Source organism: Scatophagus argus, chromosome 12 (assembly GCF_020382885.2).
Source record: "Scatophagus argus isolate fScaArg1 chromosome 12, fScaArg1.pri, whole genome shotgun sequence".
NCBI classification, from domain to species: Eukaryota; Metazoa; Chordata; class Actinopteri; family Scatophagidae; genus Scatophagus; species Scatophagus argus.
This window is the reverse complement of record NC_058504.1, coordinates 8899362-8917679: the sequence shown is the minus strand read 5'-3', so window position 1 is coordinate 8917679 and position 18318 is coordinate 8899362. Positions and strand designations below refer to the sequence as shown.

Sequence of the window (18318 nt, the reverse complement as noted above, 5' to 3'; positions counted from 1 at the left end):
CATACAATGATGTAATACAATGAGTGGATAAAGAGCATTCAAGTGAAAAAAAAAAAAAACTAAACATGCTAACATCCTAAACTAAGTTACTGACTGTTACATCTGGTACTGAAGTGTGAAAATCTCCTATCCAGCTTCAGCGTCAATCACTTCTCGCAGCTGCTTAATTTTCAGTCTTGTCATGCAGCAGAAATGCAGAGGAAGCAGAGACAGCAAAATCCAGTACCACAAATCAGAATCCACCTACACAATCATCTATAAAGCATATATCTAACAAAAACGATAAGAAGGAAAAAAGACAAATTAGTACCATATATATATAGCAAAGCATATCTACAGAAGTCCCTTAAAGAGTTCACCCTTTCCTTCACTTTCCTTATCAACAAGACTGTGAGCACTGGCACAGAGTTGCATAAATATCTGCCCACCTCAGTGTAACAGCTGCCTGCCCAGCAGAGGTGGTGAGCCACACAGGGTGACCATCTCTGAGCTTGTCCTCTCAGTTTCTGTGTCCTCGCTGCCACCTTGCTCTCACATTGCTGTCACTCCATTATTCATACCCAAGCATGGCCAAGACTCAGCCAATGGTAAAACAAGACTCTCTAAGAGTTTCTTAGTGTCACTGAGGCCATATACAGTAGGTGTAGTGGGGTTTGCCTTCTGGGTATGGAGGATGATGAATAACTGCAGAATGATGCACACACTTTAGCCTGAATGGCTGCAGTGTGAATCAGAATCATCACCCATGCAGTGTCAGTGTTGTGCTTTCCACATTCAGCTACAGGATCAACAGTAGAAAGTCTATTCAAGACCACAAGTCTAGTATTCAATCTGATGTGAGCAGTGCTTCTTAAAATGCAAAAACATGTTCTGAGCAATGAGAGAGAGTTTTTCTAAAATATGAAGCACTATGTGAGCAGACATGACTGAAAACTGCTAGTATGAATACGAAGGTAGAACCGTTGAACGTGCATTTCCATCCACTTGCAGCTCCTGTGAGTTGTTGTTGTTGTAGTTGTTATGCTTTGATGATAAGTTATGGTGTTTTCAGTTTAATCTTACTTTCTCACTGAAAAGCAAACACTATCTTACCTTAACTCTGGCATAGCTTTTTTGTGTGACAAAAAGGGAAACTGTTGTGTCTGATTACTGCTATTGTCACGTAATCAACTGATAGTGAGAAACACAATTACAACAATTCATGTCCAAAACAAGTAATCAGCGTTTCTCTGATCCTTTGAACACAAACCTGAAACTGCTAATACTACATCACTGCCAACAATGGACTCTAAAGAAACGTATTTTTGCTGCGTTATGTGATGTAAGTAGCAGAATTTCACATGTGCAGTTACTGCTTCAGCTGTTCCATCAATCTCACGTGCCTCTGGGAAAATGTTGACCAGGGCCTGGCTCTTGCTTCAATACTTTGGCTGAACTTTGAACGATTTCAGTTTCCAAATGGGAGGACATTATACGCTGCCCATGTATCCAGTCAGACGTGAAGCTTTTGCCCCTGAGAGTCTGGCGACTGGGACTCTCCAGAGGGTTAAGTGTTGAGATTACTTGCAGGCCATCTTCTTTGGTAATGAACCCTGTCTGGGAACCAAGCTGTAGCTGAAGGGGAAAAGTAGCCATGGAAAGTTTCCTCCTGCTGATTACCCATCTTAAGTAGCTTCTTCTTTTTTTTTCACTTGGAGGACCAAACCACAAAACTTTACAGCTCCTTATGAATAATTAGGCTGACACCTTGTGTTGTTGCACTCACTGAGACTACGCCTTTGATACCGTGGCCAATGAATATGACCATTAAATCTGTTTTTACCCACATTAACAGTGCCCCTGATGCACAGTGAATGAATAACAATTTAACTGAGCAGCAGAGGTACATCCATGTAGCCAAGCTTGTTGTGTACATCAGCTGAAACCCCACCTTTCACCTCCCACTTAAACAATGTTTTCTTGGAGCAGCATGGAGGTCAAATGCTTACATATCTGACTGCATGTTCTGTAATAATAGTTTTAAGAATGTGTTTTCTTCCACCCAACTTTGTGAACTTTTCCCTCCAAGTACAGTCTCCCTTTCCTTGTAAGACTTAAACGTTGTCCTCAGGCACTGTTCCAGTACCAGCTGCCCCAACCCACAGCCTTCCATTAACCATCAGTACGTCCATTTTAAGGTCTCCTTTTCTACCTTGTCGGTACTATGCATACATGCATTTTCTGAATCTCATCCATCTTTACTGAGCCAAAAAAAGGTTTTAAGGTGAGTTCTATCAATGTACTACACAAACCTTGACAAAGGCAAGCTCCTCATGTCAGCATTATTCTGCTATACTGTGAAAGCTATTAAATGTAATTGCATTTTTTATTAAGCACCCATAGAAGTGCGCGGTGTTTAATCAATGGGAAGGCTTTCATTTTTAGGAGAGGTCACCGGCTTTGTGTGAGGTCTTCCAGCATTCCTCCTTGAGAGGTCGTCAAGGTCTATTAGCCTGCAGATCAGCATCATGCCTCAGCCTGATGATCACACAGAGAAGCTGGAGAGGACTCCTTTCACTATGGCCCCCTATCTGGTCTTATAATCTCCCACCGTGCTACCATGTTGGGCTTTCTGTTGACTCTGGTAGATTGTTATCTCACTCTGGTTGATGGGTTACAAACTGCTACACTACATTAAGGTTATATTGATCTTGGTGGATGGGGTTAATACTGAATTTTATTTTATTTCTCCTAATGAGGGACAGATGGAACAAGAAATAACATAACATAAACCAATTCTCATGGTGTTCGATGGATTTTAGTCACGCACGGGAGAATACTGCACTACAAATTCCCACTAGTTAATGCTGTGGGATCTTAATCGTCCACAATGGCCTCACTATGATCCTCTGAAACAACAAACCAGATCATTGCAGCAAAAAGTGTACAGCAAAGCTACAACACCACTCTTTACTACTGATGTCCAAAGGCGTAGGAAGCAGAGAGAACACAGGACTCGCATCCGCTTCAGTGCTAAAGAGGATTAAGTTGTCCCCTGCAATAATACAAAACAAAACAAGTGTTGCATGAATCAACTCAGCTGCTGAATGTTATCGGGGCTTAATGGTGACACTCTTCACCACAGGTAAAGTGGCAACACTAATGTACTTTAATTTCCTTCCTTTAATTTCCCTTCCTTATCATTGTTTATATTAACAATAGCTCACATGGCAATGTGTCACATGTTGTGATATAACCACAGGGAATTATCATCAAGCTCTGTAATCTCTGTCAGCTCAACCCAGTATCCCTACGAATTACATCCAAATGAATGAATGAATGACTTTGCACGATTTCGACTGTGACCTAAATAGGGGGACATGAAATGGATGGTAATCAAGAATGGATGGACACTGAGTGGACTTATAGACAACTTTCACAAAGGAGAAAGGAGTTTTTCTAACATCAGAGACCTGCATTCAACATTAATGTAAGCGTAACCATGATCTTCCACTAACTTTAACCTGAAGTGTAACACTTCATAACGTTAATGAGTAATTCCCAAATAAATTTGGTTTAGCATTGTGGATAATGATGAGCTATTACTGAACAGACTGGGAGATGATATATTAAAGACCAATAGGTAATGATTCATTGATATGGGCAAATCAAAATGAGAACTACACTGTTGTTAATGATTAATGATTAACTGCATCAGCTGCTGAGTGGCACAGACTAGTAACGACTCATTCATTACTTATTACTTAATCATTCTCTCTTTTTGTACCTCCTCAAGTGAAGTAAAACTCATTAATGATTGATAGATTGTTAGATTGTTCCTCACTCATTCCTTAGTAACTACTCACATTTTCATGTACTGTATTATAAAGTGTTTCCAACTGAGCTAAGTTTGTTGTTGTTCTTGACAGGCATTTGGTTTGTTGAGCGCTGGAGAGCTTTTAAGCCCCTTTTAAGCCGTTGGTTTTCAAGCTTGCAAACTTCAGTCTGACCAGCGTCGCTTTGTGTGGCGTGAATTTTCAGCCTAAAAGGCTGTGAGTAAACTGACTGTACACAAGTTACTGATGAACTGGTGAAGGAAGTGAAGCAGCTGTAAAGACAGAAAATCCTCTCAGGAGTTGATAGAGACATGACTACATATGTGATATTACTACATGGGCTACAGTTCAACCCTGCATCTATAAGAGTCCATGCAAAAAGTAATCATATATCAACAAGATCCAGGCATCAAATTCAGACTGACCGTATATTTACATTTCAAACAATAAAGTGCATCAGTTTAAACATTAAATGTCTTCTCTTTGTACGGTATTCCAGTGAATATATATTGCAAAGGAATTGCAAATCCTTGCATTCTGTATTCATTTACGTTTTACACAGCGTCTCAGCTTTTTTGGAATCCGGGTTGTAAATTAGTCAGCTGTCATCACATTTATCCAGTTTTGGATAAAGAGTCACTCTTGCTATTCACATAGAGTGAAAATTGGACTTACATTCATAAGATTGCCAGAGGCGATGAATTCAAATATTACTCTATGGACGTGTAAATAAACCACTGCTAACAGTATTATTAACAGCTTGTTTTGCCTGCATTCATATTAGAAGCTTCCATAATTCCCTTCCCTTGCAACCATAAAAACAACCGTTTTCTAAGAAAGTGTTTAAGTCGGTTCACCTTAATCACTAACTGTTATTACAACAGCCATTCCCTAATCTTATCAATACCAAAGTGGAAACAGACAGAATTTTAAAAACTTTACTTTATCCATAAATCCAATGAATCCTGTTGGTTTTAATGCAAACTATTTAAAAACTACATTATATGTGATGTGGACACAAAGTGTTACAACCCAAATAACAAACATTGATCATTCACCACTTAAGTGTAAAAGATTCAGGCAAGTGCCACTGCCAAACCATCTGCACTGTTCTCATTTTTTCACACTTGGTTTTAGCACAAATCCAGAGTAGCTAATGGCTGCATCACCCGCATATGCAGGGGAAATATGTCAATAAACCACTTATTGTTAATATTATTTTGTCTTGCAAATGGAACGGAGCTCTCTCTCTCCCTCCCTCTCAATGTCTATTGTTCCTGTTTGCTATACAACAGAAAGCCATCATAATTTATTTACATGGTCATAGTGTAATAAGAACCAGACCTTGATTTATGCAGCACACAGACAGCCCCCTCAACCCCAGACAGAGAAAACAAGCAAGTGTGAAGTGCTTGTCCAGATTCCAGGAATTAGTTGCCGAATACCAGTCATCTTCCTCCTCCACAGCATGTAATAAAATGATAGAACAAGATCCAGCAAAAGTGTTGTTACACTACATGTTGGATTTATGCAGGCCAGAGACTGCCTCCTCCTCACCAGCCAAGGACAGAGAGAGAGAGCGAGAGAGAGAGAGAGAGAGAGAGAGAGAGAGAGAGAGGTGCAAAAGAGTGTGAACTGCAAACTGAGGAACCACAAACAGCTTCAAAATAAGCACCATCTTTAAACTTTATTCATTTTTACCATGACTCAAATGCATTTGACCAGACCAGTCAAGAAGTAATTTAGATCTTAGTAAACAACTCCCATCTCTCTCTCTCTCTCTCTCTCTCTCTCTCTCTCTCTCACACACACACACACACACACACACACAGTCAATGTTTATCCCTCCTTTCTAGTCATTTCTGAGTAATGGAACCAAGTAAGTACAGACAAGACTTAATTTTTTAATGTAAACAAGACACTTATGATACCTTATGATGAATTTTTTTGGTGCTTTTAATGTTAACTGAAATGTTAATTATGTCTTCCAGGAGCAAAATGTAGGACTGTGTCTGAGATCACTCCCGCATTCATTCATGTACCACTTCCTCTGTAATAGACACTTGATACTTTACACTGGAGTGAGCAGTAAATTGCCATTTTATGCCATTTTAACAGGTTTATTTAAAGTGAAACAATGCATTGTTAGAGGTGATGTAGAGCATGCCACGGACACTAATTTTTTGTCCTATCATGGGAATTTTTTGGACACTATTAGCACATAAATTTCCCCTCTCAGGATTCAGTCATTTAAATAAAAATGAGGGTGGGTAAATATATGATTTTGGGCAGTTTTTGAATATTTTCAAGAGGACAAGCTACATAAAAATAAGGCAGCCTGTATAAAACAGGGCCACACATTTCAATTTTGAACACCCACACAGTTTATGTTTTCATGCCCTATGGGGACATTACATAGACTAACATTCATTTCCTGGAGGCTTAACCACCACCTAACAATAACAATAAATGTTACTTTCCTCATCCTAACACTAACCTCAACCTAACCTTAAAGCAAGTTTTCACACTAACATTTAGTGATTTGCATTGTGAGGGCCTTGTCCCCATTGGTCCTCACAATGTGACTGTCTAAACAGAGTTTTGTCCCCACAACTAAAGGAATACACACACGCACAAACAGACACACAAACTCAAGTAAATACAAATTCATACACATTTTTTTTTTTTTGTTATGTGAGAATCCTGTTCTCCTGTTTACTTTCTTATGTCTAAATACATGGCTGTAATGTTGAATTTACAATAAGCCACTCCTTATGAGAGCACTGCACCCCCTTCCCCCACTTCTGTGCTGGACCTGTCAGGAGTGTGGCTGAGGACGAACAGATGCCAGCTAACCTTGTCCTTCTGCTAACTGCTGCCACTAAAGCACCGATGTTAGAAGACTTCCTGGGGGGTTGTTCCTTCCACAAATCACCAGGTTATCTTCCCCCTCCATCATATGTTTCCCAATGCTGCAAGTCTTTTATGCTCGGATCCTTGAAATGCCAGAGTTCATTGGGAACCATGGCAGAGCTAAGCTAAATGTGGCTGAGTTATGTTGACAGATACATGGCTCCCACAGTTCCCTCTGCGCCCTACAGCACACCCACCACCTTCCCACAAAACAAAGTGACATTTCAGGATGAATGATATTTAGGAGTTTTATTTTCAGGAATGAAATTAGCCAAGGTTAAAAAAAAGCAAATGCAATCAAGGCATTGATTTTCACATAGAAAACATCTATGGAGAGATCGATTGGTGGCAATAAAAAAAGACCATAAATAAGAGAGCTTACAGCACTGGGCAGTGGTAACAGCCTTAGTGCTCCACAACAGTGCCTCATTACCATCCTTTTATTTTTAGCTAAGAAATGTAGTGTTCAAATGGAGTGAAAGCAGTTTGACCAGGAGCATCTCCAGTCCCGTCTGTTTTACAAAAAAAAAAAAAAAAAGCATATTTTTCCACACAGTTCATACCTGTGGTGAGTCAAGCAGTTCAGCGTTTTACTTGAATGACTAAGTCATCATTCCCTCTGCAGGGGAACACTATTCAACTGTCACCTAGTAAGGGACAAGCTCGATCACTGGAAAATTAATAATAGTCCTTGTCAGTCCTGACGTCCACTGTGCCCTGTTTTTACTCATAAGTAATAAGAGCAAGAGCTTTACGAATAGCAAGAGCGACTCTTTATCCAAAACTGGATAAATGTGGTGACAGCTGACTGATTTACAACCCTGATTCCAAAAAATCTGAGCCGCTGTTTAAAACGTAAATGAAAACAGAATGCAAGGATTTGCAATATAGGTTCACTGGAATACCGTACAAAGAGAAGACATTTAATGTTTAAACTGATGCACTTTAATGTTTTAAATGTAAATATATGTTCAGTCTGAATTTGATGCCTGGATCTTGTTAATATACGATTACTCTTTGCATGGTCTCTTTTAGATGCAGGGTTGAACTGTGACAGTGGTTTTCTGAGCTGTTTCTAAGCACTTGTAGTAATATCACTTATGCAGTCATGCTGGCTTTTAATGCAGTGCTGCCTGAGGAATCAAAGGTCACGGGCATTTGACCTTGCTTGGCATAATGTGAGTAAATGGGGAAACAGCCAGCCTGACTCTGTATAAGGGTTGTGTTACTCAAGAAAACAACCAGTTTGTACCTCATGCTGGCAGACCACATTGGAAGTGTTTAAGATTGGGTGAAATACCAGTTCTCAGAGAGACAAAATATTGTTTAAATAGGGAATCACTGCGCACATTTTCAGTCAGCATTTCCTGGAAGGCTTTGCATTTATGAGCGACAGAAATAGTATACAGAATGGAGAAATAGGGTTTTGTAAATCTCTCTTGTTATCCTCTCACCATCTAGTCCTTTTCGTGTTGTTTCAACCATCCCGCAAACACGTCTGTTGAAGGTAAGATTGAAAAATCTGTCTAAAGATCAATAGTTAATATTTTACATCGTGTTTATATGATTGTTACAAGACTGATAAGTAGTGGTTTTAAGGGACTATGTTTTGACTGGGTGCCGTGATGTCCAGGAGCCTCTTTATCACCATGAGGCTGTCAGGAAAATACTTATTCTGACCCAAGAAATGGTCCTGTACACAACCCCACCACCACCACCTGTTTTCCCCTGTCTTTATGTTGTGCTAAGCTAAAATGTTGACCCATTCTGCAAACTTTAAACAATAACTACATTCATCTAAGTGATGCATCTGTAATTTAACTATCCTATTTACCATGAGAAAATGTCAGACTTATAAACAGGCCCTGGTAGCAGATTTACATATTAATGTCACACTTCAAAGTTCACTGGTAAGTGAGATAGACATAAAACATGAAATAACCCTTCTATGACTGAAGGCCATATGGGCCTCTTTCATTTAAATAAGAAATACATAGCAAGTAAAGTACAAATAGAGGAAACCCCATACCCCTGAGCCAGACATCTTGAGAAGAATAGACTTCTTCCACTGCCAATTCAGTAAAGCCTGCACAGCAAATTTCACACAACCATTTTGTGCTCTGCTGATAAAACACTTTGAAAGCCCAATGACACAGACAATGCCTTCAGATAGGAAAAAGCCACGTTTTGTCCCCGTCCCTTTTCATCAATGTCCCAAATACAGTCAGGCCTAACTAAGCAGTGGAACTGAAATACCATGCAAAAACTGACTCCAGCATCAAACACCCACACACACTTCAAACAAATCGCCTGCCGTGGACGGCTGAAGCACTTGTACTAAAATCCTGACTGTGTTTACTCCTTAAATGACTCAAACTGTGTGAGCATCACTGTTCTACGTGCTTTCTGTGAGTACACCTATTGGGCAAGTGAAGGGATTCTCACACAATGGCAATGAAACCCAGGCACCTGTCGTCCACTCATCCACATCCCACTCAATTGTTGTCAATGAACGTAGCTCACTTCATTACTGAGTCCCACTCAAGCTCTTTACTGATGAATAAAAAGACATCAATGGTGAATAAAAGATTGCTTTTATTGCCTCATGGAAGGTAAAATGAGATGGATTATTGAGTCAAAATCCCTTAAATCATATCAGACTTCCAATTCAATGGGTTTTAATGATCTGGTGAGGAATGGCCTATATTAAGATTTCATATCTGGAAGCCTCATGACAGAGCCAGTATTATCGTCTACACCACTAGAGCACAGAATCAACTCACCAACCCCGGTTAGTAGAACTTTACCATGGCATCCTGTAAAGGTTACTAAATTAACTTGCAGCCCTACTGACCAGTTAAAATGAGAGAAAAGTCGGTGCAAGTGCAAGAGTTTTTCCCTGCACTGTGCACCCTCAGTAATTCCTTTAGCATGGTACCATATAGCAATCAAATTCAGCAATCAATCAAGGCAACATCCCCAACAAAACAGGTCAGATGGAAACAGTAAAAAGCCAGACAGAGTTTGTTCTCAGAGACAGAGTTTTTAATCCACTCACGGCTTTGAAGTTAGCTTAATTAGCAACAGGAGGTACCAACAGCTGATAAAGCAAATCATTATTTGAGCCAGTAAAATCCACACTTAATGACTAAAAATGAGAATTTGCCTTTATTTCTACCTCAATACAAAGACCAAAGCCCAACATTAGAAACGGGCTTAGCAACGATCTCAAGTCAATTTTCTTCCAATCTGTCCAGTTGTAACTTGTCTATCACTGAGCCCTGTACTTTCCTGCAATAGCAGGGCAAATGGAAGTAGTGGGTTTGTAGAAATTATAGTCACAAACACTTTATTCCCGTCTAATGCATCTAACAGTGCCCTCCCACTGCCTTGTTACCCCCCACCCCCTTTTCACAACTTCAGAGCACTGATTTACCCATTACCCTTGAGCCAGCTGCCCTTCTCAAGACCACACTGACATTCATAAGCTATTTAGAGCCATTAGGCCACCAAGGTCAGCACTTAACTTACATTTTCATAGCTTGAGGCAGCACTTTTTTTTCCTCTGTTATTGTTGGGTTTTTTTTGCGGCACACTGCACACAGGGCAGAGAATTGCTCATTAGCTGGGACTCTGGTGCCATAACGTGCTGAAAAGAGGAAAGTGGCGCGAGAAAGCCAGAATATTTTTGGTCATTACAGTTAAAGCATCTGATGAATTAGTTAGGACTGCAGGCTATCCTTGTAACCCTGTGGGGAACATTTTGATTCTTTAGAAGGCAGATGAGATAAAGGTCAAGGATATTCAAACCACATTCTTATAGGATAATACAATATAACACTGAATGGCAACCACTGACAGTCCATCGGGCAAGCTTTTTCCAGTGTCCTTTGATAGAGCAGTCATGGTTCATAAAGTTTTTGACAAAGAGAAGGTTCATTGGTGAGGAACAAGACTTTAGAGGGGGGAACCATACCTTGTCAAACCTGTCTGTGATGGGGCAAAAAAGAAATATGGTGTCAAAAGACCAGTGCACACCCCTTAAAAAATAAAACACCTCTGTGAAAGAACATCCAGAAGTTTGAGACAAACTAAGTGGTCATGCACTTGTCCCCGTTAGTTTGCCAAAAGGAGAAAAAAAGCTGGTGACCATCACAGCAACAGTCACAATAAATTTATTTAATTTATTTTTTGCTATCACGACTTTTTTTTCCCACAACAATATATTAATATCATCTGGTATTTGTGGAGGGAATAAAACAAATACAGGTAAATGCTGACTGCTATCGAGTAACACGTTGCAAAATGTGTTAAAAATGTGTTTGAAGAATTTCCCCTCAGGGATAAATAAAGGAATTCTGATTCTCATTCTGTTTCTGATTAAAAGTTTTGAAACACATTTTAAAAATAATGACACAGAACATTAAGTACCGGTTGGTTGTATAATTATGGTAAATATCATAAAATAATTGCATTACTGTCATGGTGCCACATTTACTTTTATTTTTGCAGTTTGTGTTGTGTTATTGTTCAATTTCAGTTATGTTCCAACAAATACCTTCTACTTCTATTATAAGTTGCTGATAATTTTTATATTTGTCCCTGCGAAATGACGAGAATGTATAATGTGGATTAATTAAAATGAACATATTCCTGATACCTTCAGCTGGGAGCAAAATATTCAGTCAAGTAATTGCATTAACATAACATGAACATATTATTTACTATGTATTTCTATTAAGCCCTGCAGCCATGTATTCAGTATCTATTGTTTTCTTTCTTTTCCCTGTTCGGCATATTTGCCAATTGATCAGTTCTCCTGGAGCGAATCCCAGTGTCACATCCTGGCTTAGCAAATGAGCAAGCTGGAAATTAACTTTAGTTTTCTAATGACAAATGAAATTCCACTGCAGCAGGGCATTCATTTTTGATGAGCCACTATACCTCACTTCAAAGGTCTCAATAAACACAGCTGGCAAGCATTTTTGTAAATACACAGCGAAGTCTCTCATTGCCTGGCAACTCCCCATAGGCTTCTATTGCTTATTCACAACTCTGTGAGAAGTCAGGGTTTCGCACTTATGAAAACTGAATTCCGAGCTCATCTTCACCTGAGGCCAAAAGAATGATGAACAATGCCTTGTCACATTCACACAGCGGAGAGATTAATCTATGCACTGAAGCAGCCATCAGAAAACCTCACATTACTGACATATTATCTTTTAGGGAACGTGAAGCTGTGTGATGTGTTGTCGTGGTTGAATGTAGTGAAGGAGTATAAAAGGAAAGTGTGGTGTGAAAGAGAGAAATGGATGAATAGTGAGGGATAGTTGGGTGAAGAAGGGGGGGCATTTATTAAATCCCACCAATGCTTATTCCAAACATTAATTTTATTGCACTTATCAGAACCATTTCAGGGTTGAGGAATGAAGGAAGAGCAGGAACAAATTGCTTTCAAGTCTACAGCGCATTCCCTGTGGATGGCACAGACTGGGACGCCTCTCCCCCTAATTAAATCCTCCTGTTGTATTTAAAACCATAAGGTGTAATTAGAATATTTAACTTCATTTAAAAACACTTGAATTTCTTCCCTCCTACATGACACAATTTAATTATATTCAGCATATCATGAAGTCCTGACAGGAACAGAGTTGCCATAGAGATGACCACGCTGAGCTGTGCTTGGAAATCCTTCAGAGTAGCGAGCCTCCACACAGCAAACGGAACACTCACACATAGACGCATGCAAACAAACAAAACCACTATATGCAAACAGGTTATCGTTTTGTGCTGTAGATACATGGAAATATGCAAAGAGCCAGAACTGCCACCAAGCAGCAACAAACAAGGACACTTTTCAATCAGGTGCCAGCCTTTGTGCAGATACAAGCCACAGGAGATGCACCTTTATCACCGAGAGCAGACAGCCACCCCTACTCGTCCTTCCTCCTTCTCTTTATCAGGCTGAACCAACCTCCCTTCCTCTTCTCCTGCCTCTTTGCATCCTGGAGAAGCAGATGCTGCCATTTGTGTCTTCTTCACAACCGTACCCCCCTCGCTGTCTCGAATGTGGCTTTCAAGGCATCACACCAGAAATCAATGGCTATGTGATGGTCGCTGTGTAAGTCATTAGATCGTCTTTTCTAATGGAAGAATGGACAGCATTCCCGGTCCCCAACACAGATCAATTATCCTGTGCCGTTCCAAGAACAAAGTCAACAGGACACCTCACGGACACACTCACGCATACTCATTTTCTGACTTATTTGCCCTTCACTCTCCATTAGCTCTAACCTCATGTGGCTGTCGCAAGTCACGATATTCTTCCAGAGACAAGTTGTGGTGCATTTAAGATTTGATGCCGAAAGTAATTTTCTTTCACAGAGAGAGATTCACATGATTTGCGCTCTGCTTTACAGATCAATAGTTATAATACCCAGCCTTTGGTAGCCGGCAGAAGAGAGGTCGCAGATATTACTGAGATGGGTCTTTGTGTCATGCAGACTATACAGTACCATGCTTCAGCATCTCATAAAGCTCAGCTTAGACATGGCTGCTTACTGTTTGGTGAGCAAAGAAAGCACATTCACCAGTTCCTTTAAAAAGTCAAAGCACATCACTGAGAAAATGTGTTCAAAAACACCTAAGTCTTAAGCCTGACAGAACTTCATACTTGACGCCTTGATCCTGAGTGATTAAAGAAAATGTATAAACTAGGATTTCAAATGAAAATCTTCTGACTGAATCAAAGAACAAGCTTTTGTTTTATGATGCCTGTAAAGAGTGCAGCCGAGGGCAATAAATGCGTGAAGAGAAAAATTTTAAAAGCATAAAATCAAAGCTGCTAATCATGACTTATGTCCATCATACAGCTGCTGTCGTGTTTGTTTAATGAATATATCCATTTGTATGGTGGCTTACCGAGAAATTCAAAACCCAGCAGAAATCGATTAAAGACGCTCTCAGTACTCCGCTATTAAAGTCAATATGTGCAGAGTTTTTTATGTGATTATCATGTCTTTGAAATATTTCTGATACCAAGCTTTTATTTGGGTAAAAATTAGCTCAGCCATCCTACCAGAACAACATCACTGTCCATATCTTTGAAAACTGTTACAAACAATAGTTTTTAAACAGAATTATCCTGGGCACGTTCTCATTTGCCTCTGGTTAGAAGATCATCTGCTTTATTTGTTTAATTAAAACTACTTTATTAGGGTTTGATTACAGCTGTCAAGGTTAAAAGAGGCTTTGTGCCTTAAGCTGCAGCAGCGGTTGGCACACTGAACTTAATAAATTATTGCTACTAAGTGATAAGAGCGGTGGACTGGCAAACAGTTCCACGATAATCCTCAATAACACTTTTTTATTATAAACATTCAGATTGGAGACTAATAATAAAATATCACTACACACAGAGCAGGGAGAGTGTGCATCAAAGCATGGCTGCTTTGGATCAGTCACCTTATTACACAATAAATCAGCAGCCATTCAGTGGCAGCGTGAGTAAGTATACGTGTAAGAGATCCTACTCGTAATTCATAGGGCTATCACCTGACTCAAACAGCGGTGTGAAGTGAATTTAACAGCCAGGTCCCAGCTGCGTCACACACGTCCAACTAGTCCTGCGATGATTCAAATAAACTCCACATCACAATAACTCAACCCTCTATGGTACATGCCGAACATTTCCATTAGTCTTCCTCTCACACACAGATGAACTAACTTGGAAAGTGTGTCCTCTTTGCTTCAAACCCAGCTGCTCACACTCTGTATGGCACTGAAGCACTTTAACAGCATTCAGAAGATGCATTGAACAAGCAACTCATTCTTTCTGACTACCATGTCCTCAAATTACCCTTTTCAAATCATCCTACATTCCAAACTACAAAAACACGAGTCACGCTAGCATCTCTGTGAGGCTCAACTCAGGCACAGCTGTGCTTTGAGATAAATGCGCCAGCCCGCTGACATGCACACAGGGACAATGTTAGCATGCTTATGTTTAGCAAGTGTAATGTTTGCCAAGGTCACTATCTGAATTTTGTGTGTTACCATGCTAACATATGCTTATTACATGTGTGTTAGTACAACTGTACAAGAAAAAACATGAATATCTGTACAAAAAAAATGACAGAAAAGTCAGGGGATCACCAAAGCAATCCATTGAATGGTTGTTGAGATATTTGAGAATGGATGAAAGCGGCAGACCGCCTGACAGACTGAGGTTAACCTGCCCAGAGCCACATTAAAATCCACAGGTCATGGACATTCATATCTGTTCCCCTGGAGGCGCCAGCATACTCCAACAGAAGTCTGAAACCCCCTTTCCCCATCACTTTTCCAACATCAGAATTGTGTGAACCGCATCCAAACATCTCTGTTACTTTCTGAAACCATCGGACATTCATGACCGTGAAAATCTTCTGACTGAATCAAAGAAGAAGGTATACAGATGTGAGGAAGCATGAAAGTTCCACATTTCCATTCTGTGTACATCTATTTCTGTCTTTTTTCATGTGAACAAATAATTGCGACATCATGAGTGCCTTCCAGGAAAGACCGTTCCATTATTTACATATTTAAATGGTAATTGCATCTCAACCCATCTTTATTAAGGACAGCCATTAAAGACAGCTAACAAAACATCTTTCTCTCGTAATATCTTTGTGAAAACACCCAAGTACTCAGGCATGTCGTGCTGCTTGTGAGCTTAGACCTTGCCTCGTATGGATGTTAAACTTTGAGATAGATGAGGAAGATCAGTGCAAGCAGGGGGTCATTCGCAGACTTAACACTCAGATGTGAGCAGCCCTGTGTGCAGCATGGTGCCTGACAGGCTCAAGGAAACATGAGTGTGTGGGGGGTGTGTGTTTGGGTGTGAGCGTGTGTGCTTATACATTCGTTTGTGCTTATGAGTATCTACGTGGGTCAAAAAGTGACCAGAGGAGCCTCAGCGAGCGCATTATGGTGTGATGTCAGGTCTAATTAGCCAGGCTAGCCTAAGGCTCATTACTCACAGACCACTGGGAGGAGGATACAGGGTGAGGAGGAGAGGAGGGAGGAATGAAAAGGCCACACAGGGAGCCCTCACTTCCGTTTTAGCTTCATCTTCACTGCCTTCTCAATAGGAGCGCGACAAACCTCTGATAAGGGCTCACGCACCTCACTCAAGACTTCATTTCACCCTCCTCCTGTTCCGTTATGCCTCCCCCACACATCCTCCCAACACACAGCTGCCTCTTCAAGCACTTAGGAGAAAGCGTGGGTTAAAATTATGTTGATACAATCTGAGGATTTAAAAAATGCTTTAGGTTGTGCTGTTACGATGGAAACACATTTGATGAAGTGGCTGTCAACAAGGTATGTGATTTAAAAACAAGGATGTACGGTGTAAGGCCTTGGACCAAAAGTGCACATTATTAATCAACATACAACATAAATCTTTTTCAAGTCGGTTATTGCTGCTGAAAATATGGGTGATTACTGACAGGTTAAACACAGTGCTCGGTAATCCGCCCTATAAAAGGACCACAGGACCATAAGAAAGCGGCTCAGATGAGAGTCAGAATCTCCAAGTCGGAGCCCATAATTCTCTCATGGAGAACAGCGAATCGCTCCCTCCAGCATGAGGGGGTTAGCTGATAGCTCAGTTGAAGAAATTTAAGCATCTTGAGGTCTTGGTTATGACTGATGGTAATTTTTAGAGCAAAACGGACAGCCGGATTATTGTGCTGCCAGCAGTAACGCAGGCGTTGTACTGGCGTGTTGTGGTAGCAGAGCCAGCTGAGGTAGTCTTGGTATTATTATAATGCTCCTGGGCTATTTCCAGTGGAAGTTTTCCAGACATGTCCAACTGGGAAGAGACTTACGGGCGGACCAAGGATTATATGTCTTATCTGGCCTAGGACTGGTGCCAAATAAGAAAATGGGTGGATGGAATTATAACCACCTTGAGAAAGGCGTCTTCTCGAAACAGTGAATAAACCAGCTTAAGGACCAAACAAAGTGGTTAGCAAGCTAAAATTGAGGTGTGTGTGTGTGTGTGTGTTTTGGCTTTATGAACTGAAACCTCAAATACCACTGCCTGGACCTCAGCCTTTGTCACTTCTGTCTGCTATTGTATTCACTTGGAATACAAACACCTCAAAAATAACATCATTCCATCTGACAATTTTAACATCATCTGCCACACATTTGTTGCCATTTGGGTCCAGCAGATCATTTAATGGTCCATTCTCAACCCTGCTCCACCATGTCTGCACCACGTCTTCTCGCAATGAAAATTATATGGAAGTGTACTTACGAAAAAAGATTCAACCTTTGATAGCACACAGGCACGACTTTATAAGAGCAGAATCAGATTTGTGCACAAGAAAAAGGGGGACAGAATTGTAAGCACAACGGATGGTTTCAGGACACAAGAGGACTTGTGTAAGCCAATGAGAGCTCGTATTGGTCAAAACTGTTCACGTTCACTTTCTGGCGGTCTGAATCTGCTGTGTACAGACTCAAACTGAGAGACGGGAGTCACCTGTTTAATTTGATTTGGAAGTGAGTGAGTCATGTTAGGCTAGATGCTATTAGATCCTTCCATCTGATTACAAAATAAAAGTAAAAAAAAAAAATAATAATATATTTTTTTTTTTTTATCACCAGATAACAAACATTTCTGATGATTCTGGCTGGATGACTAGATTAAGCATTCTTACAATGAAATAAAGAAACATGCCGTAGTCAATAGCTGCAGCTCCAATAAATTCCTGCCATTTTCCAGTGAAATAGCACACACATATTTGATTGCATTGTACAAAGTTGCAAAATTTGCCTTTTTTTCCACTTGCAGGAAAACAGCAAATCAACAACATGTAAACACCTGCAATTCATCCTTTCAAATCTGATGTCCCATGTATCAACTGACAGCTAAGCACCACGCTGAAATCATCTTAACTTTATACAAACCTGCAGCCAAAAAAATAAACACACGGTCAGACTGTGCTGTCTTATCTTAAAACAGTTACTTTTACTCCCCTTCCTCTGTGCATTATCAAAATCCATCACTTTCCATAACAGCCCTGCATGTCTCCTTGATTATTCTGGCTCTCAGACTCTTTGTGGAAACTATGCTTTGCAGTTTGAGTGTCCAGTATTTTAAAATTTGTTGGCCTTCATGCTGCTTGCTGATACAGTTTTTTGTGAGTTGGTGCAACTCACTGCACACAGAGACCCAATCCACCTTCAGCTGCAACCTCCATTTAGTCTGATTATCAACATATATGCATTGAAAAGCTTATAGTCTGTGACAGGTCTGTTCACAGAGGTCACTGTTCTACAAGGAGGGGCTAATGCTCGCTAATGCAAACCGCTCTTTCATATCAAAAGCAAGACATTTTACAAATCACTGGATTGTTGTTATTTTGAAACAGATACGGGGTGATGCACACGATTTGTTACTGCCATTAATATGTAATTGTTACTGTTTGGGGAAAGAAAATACTCCTACACAACAAAACATCAATAGGCAAGATTTCAGGGTGCATCAGTTTTAATGATCACAGGAAGAGTGATGAGAAGCAACAGACACGATGAG

General features: G+C 40.3%; 1 protein-coding gene across 3 annotated transcripts in view; it reads right to left on the bottom strand.

Annotated features, from left to right (window-relative positions):
* Window positions 1–18318, bottom strand: part of drp2 (dystrophin related protein 2) — a 142080-nt gene that overhangs the window by 102983 nt on the left and 20779 nt on the right. The window contains exon 1 of one of the 3 annotated variants that reach the window (XM_046405505.1): window positions 5160–5355. The exons of the other annotated variants lie outside the window; for them this stretch is intronic. The gene's annotated coding sequence lies outside the window, so the exon portion shown is untranslated. Of the gene's footprint in view, window positions 1–5159; window positions 5356–18318 lie in introns of those variants that run through there. 3 annotated transcript variants of the gene reach the window in all.